Genomic DNA, 26,113 nt, shown 5'->3' with positions numbered 1-26,113 from the left:
CTAGAACTGCATATTCAGAATAGAAGTTCCCTTCCTATTTCATTTTTTGTTGATCAAGTTTAGTACAGAACAATAGACTCTTGAAAGATGGAAATTTCATTATTTAAGACACTATCATCTTTCTCTTTCCTGGTTCAACCCAACCAACCTCCCAAATTACTTCACTTTATAGCTGAAAAAGAGGCTGGTCTGCTTTCAGAGCACTCTCTAAACAGATTTATATAGCTCAGCTGGATTAATTATGTTAAGTATCCCAAGGATTTGGCAAAATACAGAAGGATTCAGATGGAAGGTAGGTAGGAATAAAGTATGGAGTCCCTACTCCCACACACACAAACTCTTTTTCTTCAAACTTAGATTACAGGAAATCAGAGCAAAGAGAGGTTAAGTGTCTGGTTTAGCCAGAGAGCTACACAGCCAAGATTAGAACTCCAGGCTCTCTAAACAACTTCCTCTGTGTCACATTGCTGCCTTGTTTCCTGTTTTTCCACTCAAGCCAAACATTACATGAAATTTGAAAACCAGTCACCATGTGGAATATAAAGGCTTCAGGTAAATAAGGAAGTTGTAAAGAGCCAAGAGAATGCAATCTATTGATATGAACTTCAGCCTGATACTAGCATTAATAATAGCCTGCTTAATTTTGCAAGATAGCTTCATCCAAACTAAGCATGTTTCAAGTTCGGCATGCTGAAATTTTTGTTTGTATTTGTCTGGTTTTATCTTTTCAACAAAATTAACTATCCACTAAATAAATAAACTAATCCAGAGCTTATATTTACTGTTGCCAAAGCATTAAAATTTGTATTTGGATATAATTTCCATTAATTAATATGGAAATAAGAAACCTTTTCCTAAGAACTTCTTATAAAAGAACTTAGGACACATTAATTACAGCAGAAGGTTTGTTCTACTCTATATTCTTTTGTTATATCCTCATTTTGGATATTTATTCATTTTTATGTTTTGGAGCTGGTATTGGCAAACTTTTTTTTTGTAGAGGGTCTGATAGGAAATATTTTCAACTTTCTAAGTTATACAATACAATCTCTGTTGCAAGCATTCACCTAAGCCACTATAAAGAAAAACTAGCCAGGGATGGTAAGTAAACAAAAGAACAAAGCTAGATTGGCCCCGTGCTATGGTTTGTCAGCTCTCTGCTCCACAGAACATAACTACTGTGTGGCAGGACAAGATAGGTTGCCAAGTGAAGTAAACAGTCTAAGCCAGTTGACTAACATTTTTCCAAGGAATTAAACTTAATCTCTTTTCTTTACAATCTAACTTGTTTCACAACTTTACTAGTGTGCTATTTCACCAAAGGGAAAATAAGCTTTTTTTTTTTTTAGTACAAAATGATACTTTATTAATTTTACATTCTCCCTAAGCTTCAAATTTGACACCATGTTCCAGATGATTTATTTGTAAGCATGTGGTAATTCTAATCTTGTTCATGCCACACTCCATAGTGAAGACAAAATGGAATAGCACACAGAAAACATAGAATAACTGAGGAGACACTGCAGACTAAAATCTTGTGTGTGATCTTACCAGTCCAACTATGGGCCATCACAAGGTTTTATTTGACTGATATGTGATGAAGTTGCCCAACCAACCCACATCAGACTTGGTGCTCAACAGTGTGCTACAATTTTCTGGAATTATTTTATAAAGACAGACAGAAATTGTGATGGAAGGAAGAAGCAGAGTGGGAAAAAGAAGAAAAGAAACCTACAGCACTGCTTCACCACTTGTAAAGCTACCCCCTGCAGGGAGGGGCCAATGGGTTGTATTTTGGTTCTTGATTGTCCAGTCCCACCTCCATAGGAGTGAGGTGGTATCTTGCTGTGATTTTGGTTTGCATTTTTCTAATGGCTAGTGATAGTGAACATGTTTTCCATATGTCTGTTGGCAATAGAACCAATTTTATTTAAAACTGAAACTATGATTTGTGACTTAAAGACTTAGACATATATCATGTGGGTCTCAGTTTGGAATCTTGCCTTGAACTCCCAATTCATCCCCAAGTCTTTTACTACCTCGTTAAGTACTGACTCACTATGAAGTTATTAGAATAGCAGCAATAGAAAAGCAAAATCAGATAGAATTTATATTAAGAATAGTCTACTTCCTCTAGCATCTTGCTGCTCTTAATGTGGTGCTTGGTCGAGAAGCTTCAGCATTCCTGTGGGACAAAGGCAGAATCTCTAGTCCCTTTCCACATATCCTAAATCAGAATTTGCATTTTAACAAAATTCCCAGGTGGTCTGGGTTTTTGTTTTGTTTTGTTTTGTTTTTGTCACCACAGAATCCCTCCAGTTTCTAACCTACATGATTCAACCACTCCTGGCAGACTCCTTTTCTCCTGTTCTTTCTTCCCAACAAGAGAGTAAAGACCAGAAGGAGATAGATACAAAGCAGCACAACTCCACTGCTCATGAAGCACTCCCTTTATACAGTGTTTCCATCTGGTGACTGGGTCTCTGGTCTCAAACTCAGGTCCTAGTACATGGTAGTATGCACTCTACTGGGGGAACCATCTCCCAGGCCCTGTAAGAACTTTGAAGTTTAAGAAGCACTGACCTGGGAGTCGGGCTGTAGCGCAGCGGGTTAAGCGCAGGTGGCGCAAAGCACAAGGACCGGCATAAGGATCCCGGTTCGAACCCCAGCTCCCCACCTGCAGGGGAGTCGCTTCACAGGCAGTGAAGCAGGTCTGCAGGTGTCTATCTTTCTCTCCCCCTCTCTGTCTTCCCCTCCTCTCTCCATTTCTCTCTGTCCTATCCAACAACGACAACAATAATAATAACTACAACAATAAAACAACAAGGGCAACAAAAGGGAATAAATAAATAAAATAAAATAAAATAAAGAAAACCTTAAGTTAAAAAAAAGAGAGAGAGAGAGAAGCACTGACCTATATATTCATACAGGCACCCACCCAAGAAGGATAAGAACATATAGTTTGAATAATAAGTAATATTTACTGAATACTCACTATACATCAAGCACAGGACTGAATGCTTTCCAAAAAGTAGTTAGTTATAATCATGTAGTTTACACTTCACAGCTGAGAAAACTGAGTGTTCAAAACATTATGTGAACAGTGACACCTATATCAAGTACCAGAGCCAGGATTTAAACTCACACAGTCTGAAAACAGGGTCTGATGAATGTCCCGTCACACTTCATCTGGTAAAGGAATAAATGTTAATAAATGAGAAATAAAAATTATGAATTATATTCCCTATTGGATGCTAACTGATACTAATCTAAATCTTAAATGAGATATTAACCACTGGGGGAGTGGGAGGTAGATGTTCCTCTAGTCCTAAAATTCCCTCTCTTAAGTGGAGAGGAGTGGTTCCTCTGTGGGTGGTATAGATGAGCCTCTAGTCAGCTGCAGCCTAAGCACATCCCAGGCCCTCTCTCTTCCCAGAAACACTTGCCTCCAAGAGAACCTAGACTTGCTATGTGCCTCCCTCAGGAAGTTTGACAGAGCTAGGAATGGCACCAGATAGGGAAGTCTGATCCTAGCATTTTCAGTGTTACAAAGCCCACTTTTCCAAAACAGATGTCTCATTCTCTGCCATCCATTGATATTTGTAGTTGCCTTATTCTTTCTTCACAACTCTTTTGTTCCAGAAGTTGGTCTGAGAAGGGGGATGGTCTCCCACACACCCCAAGTTTCACTGTTTGAAACAATTGTTTATTCTAATTTATATTTCTTTAAAATTAATATCCATTTTATATTTTGGTCACAGTTATTTTAAATAATAGTTCAAATAAATATTCAGTCTAACATAAATACTTATTCTATATAATACAGAATTAACATTTTTGTAAAATACTTCAATACCAAGAATTACTAATCTAGTTACTCAGTCAATGGAAGATCTCCCATTTTTCTCCATAATACTCTCCTAAGAATGGTGCTTGAAAACAGATACAAGTAGTCATGTTCCACTTGATAACATTTGGGTCAGTGATGGACCTATATAAACATCAGTCCCTAAATACAGACTACACCACCTCAATGTCACTGTCATTCACACCATGAAAAATTTACCTAACACCTTTCTCAGGATGTAGTCTCACCAATAAGCAATGCATGACTGTATCTGGCCACAGAGAAGTGGCATTGCAAGTTTCCCTGACTTCCTTCAGCTTAAGATATATTATCACATATGGTGATGGTAACTGTAGTCACTTACATCCATACTAGGCCTTTCTTTGCTTTCTTTCTAAGATGGTGTAACAAGTACAGTTTGTCATTATTGTATAAATTACTTATTCAACGTGGACTTGAAGGGTTAACACAGGTCTGCAGGTGTCTGTCTTTCTCTCCCCATCTCTGTCTTCCCCTCCTCTCTCCATTTCTCTCTGTCCTATCCAACAACAACAACATCAATAACCACAACAATGTTGGGCAACAAAAGGGAAAAAAATGTACTGAAAAGAAAGAAAGAAATAACAGGCCAAGACAGGCACAGAGGTTGGGGCAACCAAAAACAGAAAACTAGGAAAAGAGGGAATGGGAAAGGGAGATTGCTGGGAATCAAGCTCTACACCATTCAGATTGCCACATAATGCAACCCATGTGAATACATGATACTACATTTCAATATATTTCTGAAAAAACTTTTTTGTTGTTATCATTGAGGGGTCTCTCTCTTCTCCTCTCGCCTCCCCTCCCTCCTCTTCCCTCCCCTCTCGCCCCTTCTCCTCCCCTCTCCCCTCCCCTCCTCCTCCTCCTCATCTTCTTCTTCTTCTCCTCCTCCTCCTTCTCTCTCTCTCTCCCTTTCTCTCTCTCTCTCTCTCTCTCTCTCTCTCTCTCTCCCTCTCCATATATATACACCTACACCAGAACACTGAAGCTTCCAGCACTGCTGTGGGAGTCAAAGGCTAGAACCAGAGGTCATCCACATGACAATGCAGATACCTTCTTTGGTGAGCTAGCTTCCTTGTCCACTTTGAAATTTGTTTCCTTCCTTTTTCATTAGCAGAACACCTTGGCAGAGTCCTTGAGAAAAGTAGAGGACTTTTTTTTTTTTAATTTATCTTTATTGGGGGATTAAAGCTTTACGGTGGACAGTAAATACAATAGTTTGTACATGCATAACATTTCTCAGTTTTCCACATAACAATACAACCCCCACTAGATCCTCTGTCATCCTTTTCCAGGACCTGAACTTCTACTTCCCTAACCCCACCCCAGAGTCTTTTACTTTGGTGCAATGCACCAACTCCAGTTCAGGTTCTAAAAGTAGAGAATCTTAATTTTTTTTTTTAAAAAAGCAAAGAGAGTTGGAGACTTGGGCGGAAAGATTTAAAGATAAATATCCAGAACAAATGAAAGGTATATTTTGTACCTTTCATCTTGTCACCTGGTTGTAAGTTTCTACATGCCAGCTGGATAAGGGCAATGAACCTTGAATTTTATTGAGAACATTGTTGTCCACCTTGTACACAATGCAGCTATTCCTTGTATCTGCTTTTTTTGTTTGTTTGTTTGATCTTGTTGGCTGTAAAGAAATGTATTCTACATTTATAAAAGAATGCTCAGTGCTGACTAACAGGAAAAAGCAACCATTCTAGAGCATTTGCAGGTATGGTACAAATTTAATTGCCAGCTCCTAAAACAGTGAAAATTCTAATGTTAACTACTTCCTTTTATTCCTTTATTACTACCCCCTTGCCCTGCCCTCCACCAATGTTTTTGTCATGGATAAGATTGCAATTAACAGCTGTTTTAGAATTGGAAAACCTCTATCCTATTTACTATATTTGTTTTGCTGCTGATTAAGAATAATACATATGATCCAAGGTTTAAGTTTTAGTGAAAAAAAAAAAAGTACATCTAAATACATTTGTTTTCAGGCTTTAATTATAACCTTTGAGATAAATTTTGTTCACAAGATCATATTGGGAATGTCTTTGAGTACAGAATTGTTATATATTTTTCTGAATTTCTTCTTCTGAATGAAATTTATCTCAGAGGAGCACAGTTACCATTCTACAATCCTTGATCCATAATCCCCATCCCAAAGCTCTGAAAACAGAATATTAGTCATTACATGATTCCTAGAAAAAAACCTGATCTGACCTGATCTCATTTCAAGGCAAAAAGCAGACCTGAAATGACAGGTTTATATGTCATTTTTATTTATCCCACAACATATGTACACTTTCCTACAGAAATACTAGTGTCCTTAAATACAGGATGTTGCCTTAGACCATATTCTATATAACATATGATACACTGTCATGCTAAAACCTTGAAAGATCTAAATTCTAAGGTATCCAAAGTCACATGTTTCAGATTAGAAAACATGGGCCAGTAGACATTTGCTAAATATACATGAAATGGGGATTTCCTAAATACAAACTTTACTATGCTAATCTCTGGCCAGCTTCAAAGTAGCTGTGACCCACTTTTTTTTACTTCATTAGCCTCTAAAAGAGAGGCACTTCAGAGTCTTTGAGGTTGCCTACAACAACCTGGGCTTCTTTTGTTATGTATAGTGATGAATGAAGTTTCAACCCTGAGCATTCATCAGATATTTATACCACATGATCTAGTTACCCACTCTCTCCTCCATTCATTCACCAAGTATTTATTCAGTGTTACTGTTAGAGGTTTGCTTAGGGAAAGACTCCTCTTGAGGAAGGAAATTAGCAACCCTCCCCCTGCACCGTGCTTACAGCCAGGAAGGGGAGCAGACACTTGCCAAGAAGTCTGCTTCCTACACCAACGTCTCTCTTTCTACCTGACTGCTAAAGCCATAAAATGCAGATGAATGCTGACAGGAGCAGCTTGAGACAATGGTGGAAGTAAATCCCCTCAAGGTGGCATGTACTATCTGAACTCACTATAAAAGTTAGGAACTCAGGGCCTACACCTCAGAAAGAATTCTGGCCCATACTCGCATAGGGGAAGAAATGTTAGGGAAAGATGACCAGAGAGCTCTGAACTCCAACTCCATCAAGAACAGGAGAAAGAAGAGGGGGAAAAAAGACATTCAGAAGTAAGTGTAGGTGTAGAAGTAAGTATAGGTGCAGGTGTAGGAAAGAAGAGAAGCCTGAAATTGGGGTAGCTTCGAACATTCCTACACATGACCACACAATGTGAGCTCAGATCTACAGTGATGCAGAGGTCACATAGGCTCCTAAGCTGAATATGGGTCCCAGATCGGATCAAATTGATGGGGTTTACAGTCAGCAATATTTATAAACTTCTCCCATATTTGGGAGCTACTCTCTTCCCTGATCCAGCTTTCTGGTCCCTTTTCCAACCATGACATCAGCTCCCCAGAAAATAACTTGGGTCCACCTGCATATCAGATGTCATGCTCAGAAGTAAAAACACAAAACAAAGCAAAACAAAACAAACAAACAAACAAAAAACCTAGTATAGTCATGGGCCCTTTAGAATATAACTAAAATAGGACTACTGACTATCTACAAATGGAGACCCCTCTAACTCTTCATCTGAACTATTCCAGCCTTTAGGTTCATGATTAGTCAACAATTTGTTTGGCTCTGTATGTTAACTCTTTTTTCAGCCACCAGGCTCCAGATGCTAACATGATGCCATCTGGACTTCCCTGGGCAGATGACCACACCAATGTGTCCTGGAGCTCCACTTCCCCAGAACCCCGCCCCAATAGGGAAATAGAGAGACAGGCTGTGAGTATGGCTCTACCTGTCAATGCCCATGTTCAGTGGGAAGCAATTACAGAAGCCAGACCTTCCACTTTCTGCACCCCATAATAACCCTGGGTTCATACTCCCAGAGAGATAAAGAATAGGAAAGCTACTGGGAGGGGGGATGGGACACAGAGTTCTGGTGATGGGAATTGTGTGGAGTTGTACAGTTCGATTTATCCTATGATTTTTATCAGTGTTTCCTTTTTATAAATAAATTTTTTTAAATCTTAAAAAAAAAAAAGAAAAAAGAAAGGCAGAACCATAGAATAAATGGATATATATATATATATTTTTTTTTTTTTCAGAAAGAATAGTCAACCCATATGTGTGACGTTGGGAGAACTACTGCAGTCTCCAATGGAGGCAATGAGGACACAGAACTCTGGTGCTCAGATTGCTGTGGAATTATACTTGTTTCTCATAATTTTGTAAATCAATATTAAATCACTAGTAAAATTTTTAAAAAAGAAACTCAGGCCTCTTAATTGTGTATTTTCTACTTTTTATTTTCTTTTCCTTTTTTTACTGAGGGGCTTAATGCTTTACAATACAGTCATTTGCACATGAGTATAATTTCATTATTAACCAGCCCCCAAAGTTCTCTTCCACTTCTGCTTTTTAATTAACACTCATCTCCCTGAAACTGGCTATCTCTCTTATGATTCAGTAGATGTCAGTCTAGAGCTCTACCGGCAGAGCTTAGAGGAGACCTTTGTGCCTTTTGTCCTGTTCCCTCCAGCTCTCCTGTACATTACCAACAGGCACAATTTAGCATAAGAATACAGATATAAGGAGCCAGGCGGTATCGTACTTGGTTAAGCGCACACATTACAGTGCGCAAGGATCCAGGTTCAAGCCCCTGGTTCCCACCTGCAGGGGAAAAGCTTCACGAGTGTCGAAGCAGGGCTGCAGGTGTCTCTCTGTCTCTCTCCCTCTCTATCTTCCCCTCTCAATTTCTTTCTGTCTCTATACAATAATAAATAAATAAATAAAACATTAAAAAAACATAAAAAAGAATACAGAAATAAATGAAACTTGGTCTCTGTCCTCTAAAAATTCCTATTTGTAATGTTAATATTACAATGTAAAATGTTATAAAGTTAAAGTTACGTTTTCTTATGTATTTATTTATTTATACAGAGAGATACCTGGAGCCCTGCTTCACCGCTTGTGAAGTTTCTCACCTGCAGGTGGAGACTGGGGGCTTGAACCTGGGACCTCAGAGCCTCAGAGCCTCAGAGCCTCAGAGCCTCAGGCATGAGTCTTTTTTTATTTTATTTACTTTTGCCTCCACGGTTATCGCTGGGGCTTAGTGCCTGCACTATGAATCCACTGATCCTGGAGGCCATTTTCCCCCCATTTTTGTTGCCCTTGTTGTTATGGCTGACGTTGTTGTTAGATAGGTCAGAGAGAAATCAAGAGAGGAAGGGAAGACAGAGAGGAGGAGAGAAAGACACATGCAAACCTGCTTCACCGCTTGTGAAGGGACCCCCCCCCTCCCGCAGGTGGGGAGCCGGGGGCTCGTACAGGGATCCTTGAGCTGGTCCTTGAACTTTGAGCCATGTGTGCTTAACTCACTGCGCTACCACCTGGCCCCCAAGTTACATTTTCTGTATGGTCATTCATTGTTTCTAAACCACATTTGTTAAGTTCTACATTGTACCTAGCACTAGGGAGACAATAATGAATGGGCCTTTGAGGGAGTATTAAGTCTAGTGAAGGGGGCCAGGTGGTGACCCACCTGGTTAAGCACACACATAATAGTGTGCAAGGACCCAGGTTCAAGACCCTGGTCCCCACTTGCAGGGGGAAGCTTCATAAGTGGTGAAGCCGGGCTGCAGGTGTCTCTCTGTCTCTCTACATCCCCCTCTCAATTTCTCTCTGTCTCTATCCAACAATAAATAAATAAATAAATAAATAAATAAAATATTAAAAAAATAGCTAAGTCTAGTGAACAGAAAATATCCTTTTGCAGACAGTTTGACTTAACGGCAGGAAAATGTCTCTCTCTGGATAAAAAGGTTTAACTAGGAAGATATTTCAAGACTACAAATTAAATAAAATTGCTCATTTTGAGAAAATATTTTACTGACTGATTCACTGAATACTAAGTACAAGCATACATGACTCTTACATTCACAGAATTTAAAACTACAACAATTTTAAACTACAATTTAAAGTGTAGATTTAATTGTTTACACTCTAGTTGGAAAGCACTACACCATTATTAATCTTAGAAACCCATGCAGCTTGCTATGCGTGAGTCTTAGTTATTTGCAGAAAGGATAGTATAGCTTGTCATTGTCAAATTTTCAGAATGATTGCATGGTTTAGATCAGGGATTAGCCTACCACCTGATATTTGTAATACAGTTTGCCTGGAATACATCCACACTCCTTGGTTTATGCAGTATTGTCTAAAGCTGCTTTCATGCATAGCTGAGATCCTCTGGTCAGCAAAACACATTTGGTACTATATAGAAAAAAATTGGTCTAGGATCCACCTGCATATCAGATTTCAGGCTCAGGGGGAAAAAAACACTAGTATAGCTACAGGCCCTTTGAAATATAACTAAAATATGCCTACTAGCTATCTACAAAATGGAGGACCCCCCAACACTTCATCTGCACTATTCCAGCCTTTAGGTCCATGATTAGTCAACAATTTGTTTGGCTTTGTATGTTAACTCTCTTTTCAGCCACCAGGTTCCAGATGCTAGCAGGATGTGACCAGACTTCCCTGGCCAGACAACCCCAACAATGTGTCTTGGAGCTCTGCTTCCCCAGAGCCCTTCCCCACTATAGAAAGAGAGAGACAGGCTGGGAGTATGTATCAACCTGTCAATGCCCATGTTCAGAGGTGAAGCAATTACAGAAGTCAGACCTTCCACCTTCTGTACTCCATAATGACCCTAGGTCCATACTCCCAGAGGGTTAAAGAATAGGAAAGCTATCAGGGGAGTGGTGGGATATGGAGTTCTAGTGGTGGGAATTGTGTGAAGTTGTACCCCTCTTAATCTATGGTTTTGTCAATGTTTCCTTTTTGTAAATAAAAAATTAAAAAAGAAAAAAAGGAAGAAAATAAATTCATTTTAGACAATGATTTTGTAAAAAAAAAAAGGAAAGAAAAGAAAAGAAAAAGATTGGCCATTTCCCTCTCATAGTTATGGAGGTTTTCAGAACAATACAAGAGAACAACTGAAAGTAAAGTAGCTAATCCACACTGCCTACGTGGATCTGATGTGATAGTTAAAGGTAGACCAGACCTCTTACCCACCACAAAACCCAGCTGCATTGCAGTTTTCAAACAGTACATGGTTTTCTGCTCCTTAATAGCAAAAGTCATCAAAAAGACTTTTCCCTATAATCAAATGCTTGCTTCAGCCATGTCTGCTTAGAATAAAAACTGCATCCTCAGCAATCTGCGCTCTGAGATCCTTGCAGACTTGCCAAAGGCCTTGCCTCAGCTTAAACCCTGGCACCTCTACCTCTAGAGAAACATGATCATCTTTATTAAAGCAGCACTTTCCTGGCCAAATCCTATAAAATGAGCACAGTGTTTATCTTCTAGCATAGAATCACCAACACTAAAGATGGCAACCAAGCTAAAGACCTCTGTCTTCAAACACTAAAAAAAAAAAAAAAAAAAGCCTACACTTTGTTAATATCCTAAGATACTAAATAAAGTGTTTTGGATGAGTATGGATCTCCTCCATAATAAGTTCTGAACTAATTGGGGAATATAACAGAAGAGTCAACTGGTAGCCAAAATATCCTATTTTTGCTGATAAAACCCAAGTAGATGGACACAGATTAGACCTGCAGGCAAATTCATTTCCTAGTATTGAAACCCAGAAGGAGCTATCCATCCAGTTAGATAAAACTATAGAAGGGGGGCCAGGCGGTGGCACACTTGGTTAAGCACACACATTACAGTGTGCAAGGATCCAGGTTCAAGCCCCTGGTACACACCTGCATGGGGAAAGCTTCACGAGTGGTAAAGCAGGGCTGCAGGTGTCTCTCTGTCTCTCTCCCTCTCTATCTTCCCCTCTCAATTTCTCACTGACTCTATACAATAATAAATAAATAAATAAAACAGTTTAAAAATCTATAGAAGGACCTCAAAAAAAAAAGTTCACCCTACATTATCACATGAGAGAAAAAAAAAATCCTCCCTGATGAGTTCTCTGACTGTGCATAGTTTGCATATTCTCACAATGCAAACTATACACTGAATAGGTTCCCACAGGTATCCCTCTCAACCTAACAAAGATGCATGTGTGAGGTTCACTGGTAAATCTCCACTGTTTCAGTCTGGGTAAGTTTGTGTGATGGAAGTGCATCCAATCCAGAGTTGAACCCACCCTAATTTGTTAGGGCAGCCTCTATTACCTGAGAACTGAATAAGTAGGTTGGAAAAATAATGAACGAATACGAAGTGTTGCTTTGCATCAGGCATCTCCTGGGGTACTATTTTGAAATCTAGTGCTGCTGCTGGGTGTGTGTGTGTGTGTGTGTGTGTGTGTGTGTGTGTGTGTGTGTGTGTGTGTGTGTGTGTGTGAAAATATAGTATAGAAATATGGTATATAACAGTTTCTCTGTCTCTCTCCCTATTTCCTCCTTGCCTTTCAATTTTTCTCTGTCTCTATACAGCAATATATAAATTAAAAATTTTGAATGAAGTCTAGTGCTATTAGTATATAATAAGTTCTCAGTTATATTTGTTACTTAACAGAAACTTCGGTCTTAGCTAAATACACACACTGGTCTTAGTTAAACACACTTTGAGACACACATGTCCTTCATTATAGATGTGTCACATATACCTGTTTATACCCTCTCAAAATTCATATGTTGGAATATAATCTACCAATGTGTTGGTATTTGGAGATGAACACTTTGGAGGTGACTGTGTTATGAGAGTAGAACCCTTCTGAAAAAATGAGATCAGTATTCTTATTAAAAAGCTGCATGTGGCCCCTCTTTCCTTCCACCACATGAAAATATATCAAGAGCCCTCACCAGCCATGAAATCTGTAGACACCTTGATCTTGGCCAGAGATTCTCAGTCTCCAGGACTATGCGAAATACATTTCCATTGTTTATTAGTCACTCAGTTTATGAGGTTTCTTACTGCAGCCAAAATGGACTAAGCCAGAGAGACAGATATTCAGATAAGCCTGAGGATGCCTTGTATTCTCACCATGAGATATATAACTGACTCATCTAATTGCCTCAGTTTAAATAAATGAAAATACTGCTGAAGCAGAGCAGTATTTTTTCCCTCCTGCATTGTTAAAGCATAAACTTCAATCTGAAATGATACTGATGTAGTCACTCCAACATAATGTTAGGAATAAAATAGATTTCCTTATCCAATACATAATTCCATTCCCACCCCTCCTCTTTTTGTCACTAAGATTAGCACTAGGGCTCAGTGCCTGCACAATGATTCCACCACTCCCAGTAACCACTTTTTTCTTTCCTTTCTTTTTCTTAAAGACAGAGAATAAAACAGAGAGAAGATAGAGACTTGTCTCAAGTGGCCTCCCCCAGGGCTCTGTTCTGGCTCCTACGCTATTTAATATTTACATCAATGACCTCCCAGAAACTTCTTTAAGGAAGTTCATCTACGCCGATGACATCTGCTGTGAACTCAGGCATCAAAGTTCGACATCCTCGAGGAAACACTCACGAAAGACATGTTTCTGATATCTGATTACTGTAAAAAATGGCGACTAATCCCTAGCACTGCAAAAACGGTATCATCTGTTTTCCATCTACACCATGCCTCAGCCTCGCGGGAGCTTAATGTGCAGCTTGGCGATACGAGAATCCGGCATGAAGCCCAGCCAGTCTACCTTGGCGTTACTCTCGATCGCACTCCATCATTTCACGAACATCTCATAAAAACTGCAGCAAAGGTGGGCGCGAGGAATAATATCATTGCAAGACTGACCAGCTTCTCATGGGGCACGAGCACTTCCACACTACGATCATCATCTCTGGCATTATGCTATTCCACTGCAGAATACTGTGCCCCAGTATGGTTCCTTAGCCCCCATGTCCACTTGGTCGATTCCAAATTATATTCCTCCATGAGGATAATTTCTGGAACCATCCATTCCACCCCGGTTCCATGGCTGCCAGTTCTTAGCAACATCGCCCCACCAGATATTCGTCGGGATGCGGCATCATCTAAGTTCATTTCCCACGTCTACACTCGACCAGACCTGCCAATATATGCGGATATCTTTGCCCACCCTGTCCAACACTTGACGTCTCGTCACCCAATCTGGTCTCTGTTCCAGACTCTTGGAAACAGAGTTGGCAGTCAGCTGAGGTAAAGAACAAACACCTCATCACAGACCCCTGCAAGCGTCAACCCGGCTTTGACCTAGCACGTTATGATTGGGCCCTCCTCAATCGCTATCGAACAGGCCATGGCCGGTGCGCTGCTATGTTCCACCGCTGGGGAGCCAGAGACGACCCGAACTGCCCCTGCGGCTACAGACAGACTATGACCCACATAGTCAACGACTGCCACCTCTCCAGATTCAAAGGAGGTCTCGAAACTTTACATCAGGCTCAACCTGACGCTGTTGACTGGCTACGGAAGAAGGGCAAACGCTAGAAGAAGAAGAAGAAGAAGAAGAAGGAGGAGGAGGAGGAGGAGGAGGAGGAGGAGGAGGAGGAGGAGGAGGAGGAGGAGGAGAAGAAGAAGAAGAGGAAGAAGAGGAAGAAGAAGGGAAGATAGAGGGAGATAGAGAAAAAGAGAAACACCTGAAACACCCCTACCCTCCACCCCACATGTGGAAACCGGGGGCTTGAACTTGGGTCTTTGCATGTGTTGATGTGTGAGTTTTATTAGGTGTGCCACCATCCATTGCCAGTACCATTTTTTATTCACTTTTAGCCTCAAAATTCATTAAGACCCCACCTGCAGGGGAGCCGATTCACAGGTGGTGAAGCAGGTCTGCAGGTGTCTATCTCTCCCCCTCTCTGTCTTCCCCTCCTATCTCTATTTCTCTTTCCTACCTAATGATGATATCAGTAACAACAACAATAATAACTATACAACAACAACAAAAAAGGGCAACAAAAGGGAAAATAAATAAATAAATATTAAAAAATTCATTAGGATACATTTATATTACTCAGTGTGATTCCTCTTTAATATTTGAGCAATAAAATAAATCAGTTCTTAGCTTGAGTTAAATGGGTATAATGAACTTTCTGCAATATCTGAAATTTCTATAATACTCTTTGAATATATAATATGAAACAATCAAGTGTAGTAAATTACTGTGCAAATAATAATGTACTTCCAAGACCAATTTAAGTTTGATGCATTAGAAAATAAGAGATTGGGTATTAATCCAAGTTATCAGCTCAGTTCAAATGCCATCTCTTTTTTAATTCAGGAAAAGTCTTTTATTTGTAACAATTTCTCTTTGATCAATATATATTATCTTTTCCTATATTTTCATCTTATAGATTATTTTTTCCAGCATCATTCAATCTGTTTTCTAACCACAGCTTTTACAACAGCAAAAAAAAAAAGTTTTTAAATAATAACTTATTAATATTGTATCTGAGAACAGGACTATATTTCTCTGCTACTCCTGAATTACACAGGGTTGCTGAATACTTTCCATCAAATTTTAGGGTTTCAACTCTTCTTCTTAGAATTATTCTAGAAACAAGCCATAAAGTCTGCTGGCTGTAAAATCATTTCTTTAGGAGGCAGGGCAAAGCAGGTTAAGTGCACATGACGCAAAGCACGAAGACCTGAGTAAGGATCCCAGTCCATCCCCGGGCTCCCCACCTGTAGGGGCCCCTGGTTGCTTCACAAGCAGTGAAGGAGGTCTGCAGGTGTCTGTCTTTCTCTCCCCCTCTTTGTCTCCCCTCTCTCTCGATTTCTCTCTGTCCTGTCCAATAACAATGGCAGCAACAATAACAACAACAACAATAAACAATAAGGACAACAAAAAGAAAAAAAATAGCCTCCAGGAGCAGTAGATTCATAGTGTAGGCACCGAGCCCCAGCAAAACTCCTGGAGGCAAAAAAAAAAAATTGTTTCTTTAAATCTTTTGTAAAGATGAAAATATGACCTCCTGCTCCTAAATGGCAGGTTGACAATAACCTGAGTAGAGTATCTTTATCTTGGTTATCTTTCTACTCTCAAGGCTCTAACAACCCAAGAAAAAGAAATACCTGAAAGCAGAAGTACACTAGAGTTTGCAGTGAGTACCTCCCTAACACTTCCTCTCCACTATTCCAAGCTTTGGGTCCATGATTGCTCAACAATTTGTTTGGCTTCGTATGTTAACTCTCTTTTCAATCACCAGGTTCCAGATGCCACCAGGATGCTGGCCAGGCTTCCCTGGATTGAAGACCCCACCAATGTGTCCTGGAGCTCAGCTTCCCCAGAGACACACCCTACTAGGGAAAGAGAGAGGCAGACTGGGAGTATGGACTGACCAGTCAATGCCCATGTTCAGTGGGAAGCAATTATAGAAGCCAGACCTCCTATCTTCTGCAACCCTCAATGACCCTGGGTCCATGCTCCCAGAGGGATAGAGAATGGGAAAGCTATCATGGGAGGGGGTGGGTTATGGAGATTGGGTGGTGGGAATTGTGTGGAATTGTACCCCTCCTACCTTATGGTTTTATTCATTAATCCTTTCTTAAATAAAAAATAAAATTAAAAAATTAAAAAATTTTAAAAAAGAAAGAAAAAGAAATTACCCAAACAACTGGGTAGGTATAAATTATTTAGGCAAGGAAACGGTTTATATGTCACTGACTTTGAATGATATATTTTGATATTATTTCATTTTAAAATTCCAAGGATAAGGTTTTTAATACTACAGAGATAAATATTCATTGAAAGGACTTTCTCATTCCCAACTACGTATGAAACATTTTAGTCAGCACTAAATCTATGAGAATATGATGTGTAAAAATGGATGGAACTTCCAGTCTATCTGGGAAGACAGGAGGTTATGTAAGCTACATAGTAAAGTATAAAAAGTACCATGTAGGAAACTACTATGAAAAATAATGCTACACACAGACTTGGAAGATAAGAGTTTTTAATTCCAGGTCAGTATTAAGTCATTAATTCTCTCCACTAATTAGAAGAAAATATTGAAATAGCTCATTAGTTCAACTTTTTTTATGTTTGCATATGCATCACCATCTTAGAAAGCCCTTTTCATTCCTCATTTACTTGCACCTTGAACATTCATCCTTTATAAAATCCTAGAAGTTTATTCTTTTTTTTTTTAAAGTTCCAAACCAGTAATGGCTTTTATTGCATCTTTTAAGAGATCACACATCATCCATTATTTTGCTACTTGTATGGTTGGACACCAGAGAGATTATTCATCAGCCTCCTGAACTGTTCCTTTTTTCAGAAACATAGATACCATCCAAAAATTTCCAGATATCTTTGTTTTTAACAGTTGTAGCTTGCTGAATCAATGCAGCTGAATTTGATACAAGTTCGATGTCATTTCCTTCAAGAATTAATTCATCTTTCTGGGCTTGCGATAGTGAGCATGCAACACCTGACCTCATTCGAACCCTGCGTATGTATTTTTCTCCCAAGAAGTTTCTGATTTCAACAAGGACCCATTCTCCTGAATAACAACGTTGATAGGGAAGTGAGCATACACGGACCTCATTTTGTATCAGAAGCCCAGTGTAACACCCTTGATAATGTTCTGTACATGGCTGCAGATAGTGTGAAAAGTAGCCAGTTCCTTTCTATTTCCCCACCATTTGTCAACTCGGAGCTGCTTCTTTTTCTTTCCAAGGAGACTGAGCTCCACGTTGATGTGGCTAAAGTCCCTCCGCAGGGTGCCTCTGGGGCCCTTCACGATGACCTTGCGGCCCTTCAGAGAGATGTCGACATTCTCCGGAATGTCAACGGTCTGGTTGTTGAGAATGGTCTTCATTCTCACAGTAAATGCGGCAAAGAAGGCCTAGCAGTTTATTCTAGCATGCAAATCTTACTACAACTCTTTTGCTGCTAATGTGTCAATGGAGCATGGAGCAGTTTCCTTACTCATTTCTGAGTCTTGCACATACATGTCCATAGTTCTGGCCCACTTGATTTCAGATACCATTTATGCAATTTCTGGATCCATCCCCATCATTAACTAGTTGTATGTGACTGAGACTTCTGCTATATTCTCTCTAAAACAAAGATATTCATAAGGAACATAAAGTCATACAAGTAAGTCATCTCCAAATCCTACTGAGGAAACATATAGAGGAATCACCTACAGAGGCAGTCTCATAAGATTAGCAGCAGACTTTTCCACACAAACACTACAGGCCAGAAGAAAATGGCAAGATATCTACCGAATGCTCAATGAGAAAGGCTTTCAACCAAGACTACTATATCCTGCTAGACTGTCATTCAGACGAGGTGGAGGCATAAAAATGTTCTAGACAAGCAATAGTTGAAAAAAATCAACTATCACCAAGCCTGCCCTGAAAGAACTTCTCTGAAAGGTCTCCTATAAACAGTCAGACCACCATAAATAGGCCATCTATCAGAACACTAAAAATCTACAAGAATGGCATTAAAATATCTTAATCTTTGCTATCAATAAATGTCAATGGCCTGAATTCACCTATTAAAAGGCATAGAGTAGGAAGATGGATCAGAAAACACAACACAACAATATGCTGTCTACAGGAAACCCACCTAACTCAACAAGACAAACACAGACTCAAAGTGAAAGGATAGAAACTTATCATACAAGCCAGTGGCACACAAAAAGGGCAGGAAAAGCTATTCTCATATCTGACTTGATAGACTTTAAGATAAATGAAATTTAAAAGATAGAGATGGACACTACTTAATGCTCAGAGGATCAGTCAATCAAGAGGACTTAACAATTATTAACGGGGGTCGGGCGGTGGCGCAGTGGGTTAAGCGCACATGGCGCAAAGTGCAGGGACCGGCGTAAGGATCCCGGTTCAAGCCCCCAGCTCCCCACCTGCAGGGGAGTCGCTTCACGGGCGGTGAAGCAGGTCTGCAGGTGTCTATCTTTCTCTCCCCCTCTCTCTCTGTCTTCCCCTCCTCTCTCCATTTCTCTCTGTCCTATCCAACAACAAAGCAACGTCAACACATTTAAAAAAAAAAAAAATTATTAACATCTATGCACCCAATGAGAAGCTCTTGTTTTCTCTGGGCAAGCCATCTAAATACATCAAACATCTACTGAAAGAGCTACAGCAATATATTAACAGCAGTACATTCATAAAAGGGGACATCAACACCCCACTCTCTCAAGGCAGAAATCAATAAAGACATTAAGAAGCTAAATGAGGAGATAGAAAATAGAAAAAAACACAAAGAAGTGGAAAGATATTCCATGTTCATGGGCTGGAAGAATTAACATCATCAAAATGAATATACTACCCAGAGCCACATACAAATTTAATGCTATCCCCATCAAGATCCCAACCAATTTTCTTTTACGAAAATAAGACAAATGCTACAAATGTTTATCTGGAACCAGAAAACACCTAGAAGTGCCAAAATAATCTTGAGAAGAAAGAACAGAACTGAAGGCATCACACTCCCAGATCTCAAATTGTATTATAGGGCAATTGTCATCCAAACTGCTTGGTACTGGAACATGAATAGACACACTGACCAGTGGAATAGAATTGAGAGCCCAGAAGTAAGCCCCCACACCTATGGACATCTAATCTTTGACAAAGGTGCCCAGACTATTAAATGGGGAAAGCAAAGTCTCTTCAACAAATGGTATTGGAAACAATGGGTTGAAACATGCAGAAGAATGAAATTGAACCACTATATTTCACCAAATACAAAAGTCAATTCAACGTGGATCAAGGACTTGAATGTTAGACCAGAAACTATCAGATACTTAGAAGAAAATATTGGCAGAACTCTTTTACGCATAAATTTTAAGGACATCTTCAATGAAACAAATCCAATTACAAAGAAGACTAAGGCAAGTATAAACCTATGGGACTACATCAAATTAAAAAGCTTCTGCACAGCAAAAAAAACCACTACCCAAACCAAGAGACCCCTCACAGAACGGGAGAAGATTTTACATGCCATACATCAAACAAGAGGCTAATAACCAAAATATACAAAGAACTTGCCAAACTCAACCACAAGAAAACAAATAACCCCATCCAAAAATTGGGAGAGGATATGGACAGAATATTCATCACAGAAGAGATCCAAAAGGCAAAAAAACACATGAAAAAATGCTCCAAGTCTTTTATTGTCAGAGAAATGCAAATAAAGACAACAATGAGATATCACTTCAATCCTTTGAAAATGTCATACATCAGAAAAGGTAACAGCAGCAAATGCTGGGGAGGTGTGGGGTCAAAGGAACCTTCCTGCATTGTTGGTGTAAAGTAAATTGGTTCAACATCTGTAGAGAACAGTCTGGAGACCTCTCAGAAGGCTAGAAATGGACCTACCCTATGGTCCTGTAATTCCTCTCCTGGGGATATATCCTAAGGAACCCAGCACACCCATCCAAAAAGATCTGTGTACACATATGTACTTAGCAGCATAATTTCTTTTTTTTTAATTTTTTATTTAAGAAAGGATTAATGAACAAAAACATAAGGTAGGAGGGGTACAACTCCACACAATTCCCACCACCCAATCTCCATAACCCACCCCCTCCCATGATAGCTTTCCCATTCTCTAGCCCTCTGGGAGCATGGACCCAGGGTTATTGAGGGTTGCAGAAGGTAGAAGGTCTAGCTTCTGTCATAATTTCTAATAGCCAAAACCTGGAAGCAACCCAGGTGTCCAACAACAGATGAGTGGCTGAGCAAGTTGTGGTATATATACACAATGGAATACAACTCAGCTATAAAAAATGGTGACTTCACCGTTTTCAGTCAATCTTGGAGGGACCTTGAAAAATTCATGTTAAGTGAAATAAGTCAAAAATAGAAGGATGAATATGGGATGATCTCACTCTCAGGCAGAAGTTGAAAAACAAGATCAGAAGAGAAAACACAAGTAGAACCTGAACTGGAATTGGTGTATTGCACCAAAATAAAAGATTCTGGGGTGGGTGGGGGGAGAATACAGGTCCAAAAAGGATGACAGAGGACCTAGTGGGGATTGTATTGTTATATGGAAAACTGGGAAATGTTATGCATGTACAAACTATTGTATTTACTGTTGAATATAAAACATTAATTTCCCAATAAAGAAATTTAAAAAATAAAAAATAACTTATTAGGAATGATTCAGTCCTCAAAACTCTATTGTAGGTGTTGTGCCAGAAATTGGACATCTGAACCAAATGAAAGCCTACCCTCAAAGGACTAACAGCTGAGAATGTTAGTGTTCATGGTGTATTATTGTTTTCAATTATTTTTAGATGGTATTAAAATTGACAGTATAATTTTCATACATATGAAAAATAATACCGTTTTAAATTCTGATTTTGTAATAAGACCTATATTCTCTTTTATTTTAATTTTTTATTATCTTTATTTATTGGATAAAGACAGTCAGAAATTGAGAGGGAAAGGGAGAGATAGAGAAGAAGCAAGACAGAGAAACACTTGCAGCCCTGCTTCACCACTCACAAAGCTTTACCCCTGCAGGTGGGGACCAAGGGTGCTGGAACCTGGATCCTTGCGTATTGTTAACATGTGAGTTCAACCAGGTGTGCCACCACCCGGCCCCCTCCTATCTTCTCCGCTCTAGCAAACTGTTCTGCCTGTAGAAGTACAGAGAACATAATGTGTCATTTCATCTATTCACATAAAAATCCTGTGCAAAGATTGTACATATATTGGCCATATCGTTCATTCATTGAACAAGTAAGTTTAATGAGAGCCTGCCATGGCTCTCAAACATTATTCCAAGCACTGGGCATAAAAGACTGGATAGCAGACTAAGATCATATATTCTGGACGTTATAATTCAGTGGGGATTGTTAAAAATTGATGGGGATACAGAAACATGAATACTATCATTTTAATTAGTCATAAGGACTACCTTGAAGGAAACAAGAAAAGGTAAATGTGATTGAAATTACGTACGTAGGTCAGAAAAGTCCTGTATGAAAGGGTGGTGCTTGAGCTAAGAAAAACCTAAGTAACAAGAAGGGCCCAAACAGATGAAGAAATGGGGGAGGAAAAAATACTAGAGTAAAAGCTATCTGATATACATGTTGAGATTCCTAGTGTGACCATGTAGCAGAAGTTTGCAAATCAGAGGTGAAGAAAGTTTAGAGATGTGAGGAGAACAAGGTTAAGCTACTTAAGGCCTTCTGTGCCAAGGTAAAGAGTCGGAATTGTGAATTTATTCAGAATTTCAAGTAGGGAAGAGTTTTTTGTTTGCTTACTTGTTTTAACCAGAACACTGCCTAGCTTTGGCTGATGGTGGTGCCTATTGAACCTGAGACCTCTGGTGCTTCAGTCATGAAATTCTGTTGAGCTCCCCAACACAGTAGAGAAGAGTTTTAAATAGGACCTGATTTCTATTTTTAAAAGATGATTTGGCTGTGTAGAGAATAAACTGGGGGAACAAAAGTGAAAACAATAAAAATAGTAGATTGTTCAAAAAAAATACAAGCAAGAACTGATGACTTACAAATATGACACATATCTGAAGACAGAACTAATAAGACTTGATGTTGTTGTGCGCGGGCCGAGGAGAAGAGAGAGAGGGGGTCTGGAGCGAAGAGGAAACACAAAACTTTATTTGCGCTGGCACCTCAGAGTTGGGTGCTAGAGAGGCATGCTGGGCCACGTGGAGGTAGCGAAAATGGCCACCTCACGCAGTAACCTTTCCTGCGTCTGAACACCGGAGTGAAACGCTGGCAAGAGAACAAGGTGCAGAAGAAGAAGGGCTTTTATAGGAGTAGCTTTTGCGAGAATGGGAAGGGGGAGGAGTAACCATAGCACTCCAGGATAGGATAATAACTCTTGTGAGAATGGGAGGGGGGAGGAGTAACCAAAGCACTCCAGATATCGCGGGGATATAGACAATGCCCTGAGGGCACAACATGGCTGAAGAGGCACTCCGAGAATGTCCCAACTCTCCCGGGAACTAGCAGTAGCCTGAGGGGACAACATGGCAGATGTGACTGCATCGGCACAATTTCCCCGCAACTTGATGATGGATTGACTATAAGGAATGAGGGGGGGAAAAAAAGAAATCAGGATACCTCCATTGGCTTGGGGCTAGAGTAACTGTATAGAGATGGTGGTACTATATACAGAAATGGGGAAGGTTTAAGGAAAATCAGAATACTTGCACAGGACATTATAAATTTATTTTTCCCAACAGTTTCACTGGGTTTTTTTGACCATGCAATTTCACCCTTACTGGTAGACTCTTCTTTTTTTTCCCCTCTTTACCAAATAAATGATCAGAGACAGAGAGGGAGAGATAGACAGGCAGAGAGAAAGAGAGACACCACAGCCTTTGCAGAGTACATTCACTTGATATCCAGTGGTTCAAACCTGATTAGTAACGCATGAAAAAGTGTGCACTCTATGGGGTGAACTAATCCTGACCCTGGCATATGAAATTATAAATACATAGAAGTAATGCAAATTAGGGTAGCATCTATATAAAACAGTATGGAAAATCCTTAAAAAAAAAAAACAGAGTGTAGAAATACTACATGACCTAGCAATGCAAAGATTTTTATTAAAAGAATATAAAAGCACTAATCTGAAAGACTACATATCTACCCATATCTAGAGTTACTGAAGGAGTAGATAATGGCCCTTGTAGGCCAAGTCTGGGAGTAACTCACTAGCATTTGTCCTCCCTTGACCTGAGCTCAGTTATATACATACACCTAAAGACACACCAAAAAGCATGGAAATAAAGTTTATCTACGTGGTAATAAATAAAGAAGGATAGATATTGGTGACCACCAACAATGTCTTATGCTCCGAAACCAGATAATCTTTCAAAACATGGTTTTTATGTTCTTTTTTATTTTTATTTATAAAAAGGAAACACTGACAAAAACCACAGGGTAAGAGGAGTACAACTCCACACAATTCCCACCACCAGAACTCCATATCCCATCCCCTTCCCCTGATAGTTTTCCTATTCTTTATCCCTCTGGGAATAGGTTTTTAGGTTCTTTCAAAACATCAGCACATTTTGCCTCAAGACCTTTGTTGTGCTTCATGTTCCTTCAATCTAGTTCTTCATCCACATATCTATACAATTTGTTCCTCAAAATGTGAAGTAAGCATCAAGGATTAACTCAAACATTATCTTCTCAGCTAATATTTTCCAAATCACTGTATTTAACTCAGTGAGCCTTCATCTTTTTTCTCCTTATCCTTCAGTATGTTTTTTACCCTAGAGCTTGTATCACCTAATCTAGCCTACTAAATATTCATTTTTTATTTTTACTTTACCCCCTTTCCACTAGAATATATACTCCACAAAGTAGTGTGGGTTATTTTGGTAACTACTCTTTTCTCAGAACCTAGAATAATGGGCATGCAATAAAAATATGTTGATTGAAAGGATCAATTTCAGTAAACTAAGAGGTAATTTTGCAACAGTTAATGTCAGTTGAAAATAGAAGTATGTTGATGGAAAAAGGTTGGATGGAATTCTCCAGGAGTGGGTTGTGAGAAAATCCAAGAGAACAGCCCCCATGGATTAAGGAAAAATTTTGTAAAATCCTGGACAAGAGAAAAGGCAAAGACTGGAAACAAGTAAATCTCACATGGGATAAAGCCTTACCTTATTTATCCAATGGCTTGGGTGAAAATAACTGATTCTCAATAATTATAATAGAGACAGCTAAAATATAAGTATTATTTTTCATTTTTTTCAAAAATGAATTTGTGAAAGTATTATGAATTTAAAAATGAATTTTTAAAAGTATTATTTTTTCATTTTTTAAAAACTAGAATTTTTTTTAAACAATCTTCAGTGTAATCAAGGTTGTGGAGAAATTTCCACAGAAATTGATGATTTTTAGAAAATGTAGGTACTATCTAGAGCCACACGGACATTAAATGTAGTAGTTAGCTCAAATCCCAGCTACTGCCTTTCATAACATTTATGCTAAATAAATAATCAGAGATGGAAATAAAAATTTGTAACCCTGGCCATTTATTGTGTCAATATGGAAATGTCACTTACAGTGAAAGCAATTGTTCAAATGTCCAGCAAAGCAAGACAGATGAAATTCTGATATACTGGCGCTCACGTGGGTGGCCATCATAGATACATAAGATAAAATAGCATGTAGTCATTATCTAAACACATTTTAATAGAATTATTTTAGGGGCTGGTAGGTGGTGCAACACATTTCCATGCACAAGGACCTGAGTTTAAATCTTCAACTCTACCTGCAAGGGGGAAGCTTCACAAACAATGAAGCAGTAGTGTTGTGTCTCTATTTCTCTCACCTTCTCTGTCTTCCCCTCCCCTCTCAATTTCTCTCTCTCCTATCAAATAAAAATGGGGAAAATAGTCACTTGAAGCAGTGGATTTTGTCATGTAGTCATCAAGCCCAAGTCATAAACCTGGTATCAATAAAAAAATTGATATGCTAAGCTGAATATGGGCCCCAGATCACATCAAATCAATGGGGTTTACAGTCAGCAATATTTATAAATCTTTCCTATATTTCGGAGCTAATCTCTTCCCTGATGCAGTTTTCTAGCCCTTTTTGCAGCCATGACATCATCTCCCCAGAAAATAACTTGGATCCACCTGCATATCAGATATCAGGCTCAGGGGGAAAAAAAAAAGCTAATATAGTCATGGGCTGGCTCTTTGGAATATAACTAAAATAGGACTTCTAGCTATCTACAAAACAGAGACCCCCAACTCTTCATCTGAACTATTCCAGCCTTTAGGTTCATGATTAGTCAACAATTTGTTTGGCTCTGTATGTTAACTCTTTTTTTCAGCCACCAGGCTCCAGATGCTAACATGATGCCATCTGGACTTCCCTGGGCAGATAACCCTACCAATGTGTCCTGGAGCTCCGCTTCCCCAGAGCCCCACCCGACTAGGGAGAGAGACAGGCTATTAGTATGGCTCCACCTGTCAATGCCCATGTTCAGTGGGGAAGTAATTACAGAAGCCAGACCTTCCACCTTCTGCACCCCATAATGACCCTAGGTCCATACTCCCAGAGGGATAAAGAATAGGAAAGCTAGCAGAGGAGAGGATGGGATACAGAGTTCTGGTGGTGGGAATTGTGTGGAGTTGTACCCCTCTTATCCTATGGTTTTTGTCAGTGTTTCCTTTTTATAAATAAAAATTTTTAAATAATAATAATTTCTTAAATTGGTGTGGAAAAGTTCATGACATAATGCTATTATATGAAACAGCTTAAAGTCTGAATTATGAATTAAAACCAGC

At 39.3% G+C, this 26,113-nt stretch overlaps 1 protein-coding gene and 1 pseudogene across 4 annotated transcripts in view; both read right to left on the bottom strand.

Annotated features, from left to right (window-relative positions):
- PALLD (palladin, cytoskeletal associated protein) overlaps positions 1–26,113 on the bottom strand; it is an 811,300-nt gene that overhangs the window by 454,114 nt on the left and 331,073 nt on the right. The gene's annotated exons all lie outside the window — the stretch shown is intronic.
- Positions 17,079–17,688, bottom strand: LOC107522759 (large ribosomal subunit protein uL6-like; annotated as a pseudogene).

The sequence above is a fragment of the Erinaceus europaeus genome, chromosome 2, assembly GCF_950295315.1.
Source record: "Erinaceus europaeus chromosome 2, mEriEur2.1, whole genome shotgun sequence".
Taxonomy (NCBI): Eukaryota; Metazoa; Chordata; class Mammalia; order Eulipotyphla; family Erinaceidae; genus Erinaceus; species Erinaceus europaeus.
The sequence above is the reverse complement of the archived record's forward strand: the minus strand, read 5'-3'. Positions and strand labels throughout refer to the sequence as shown.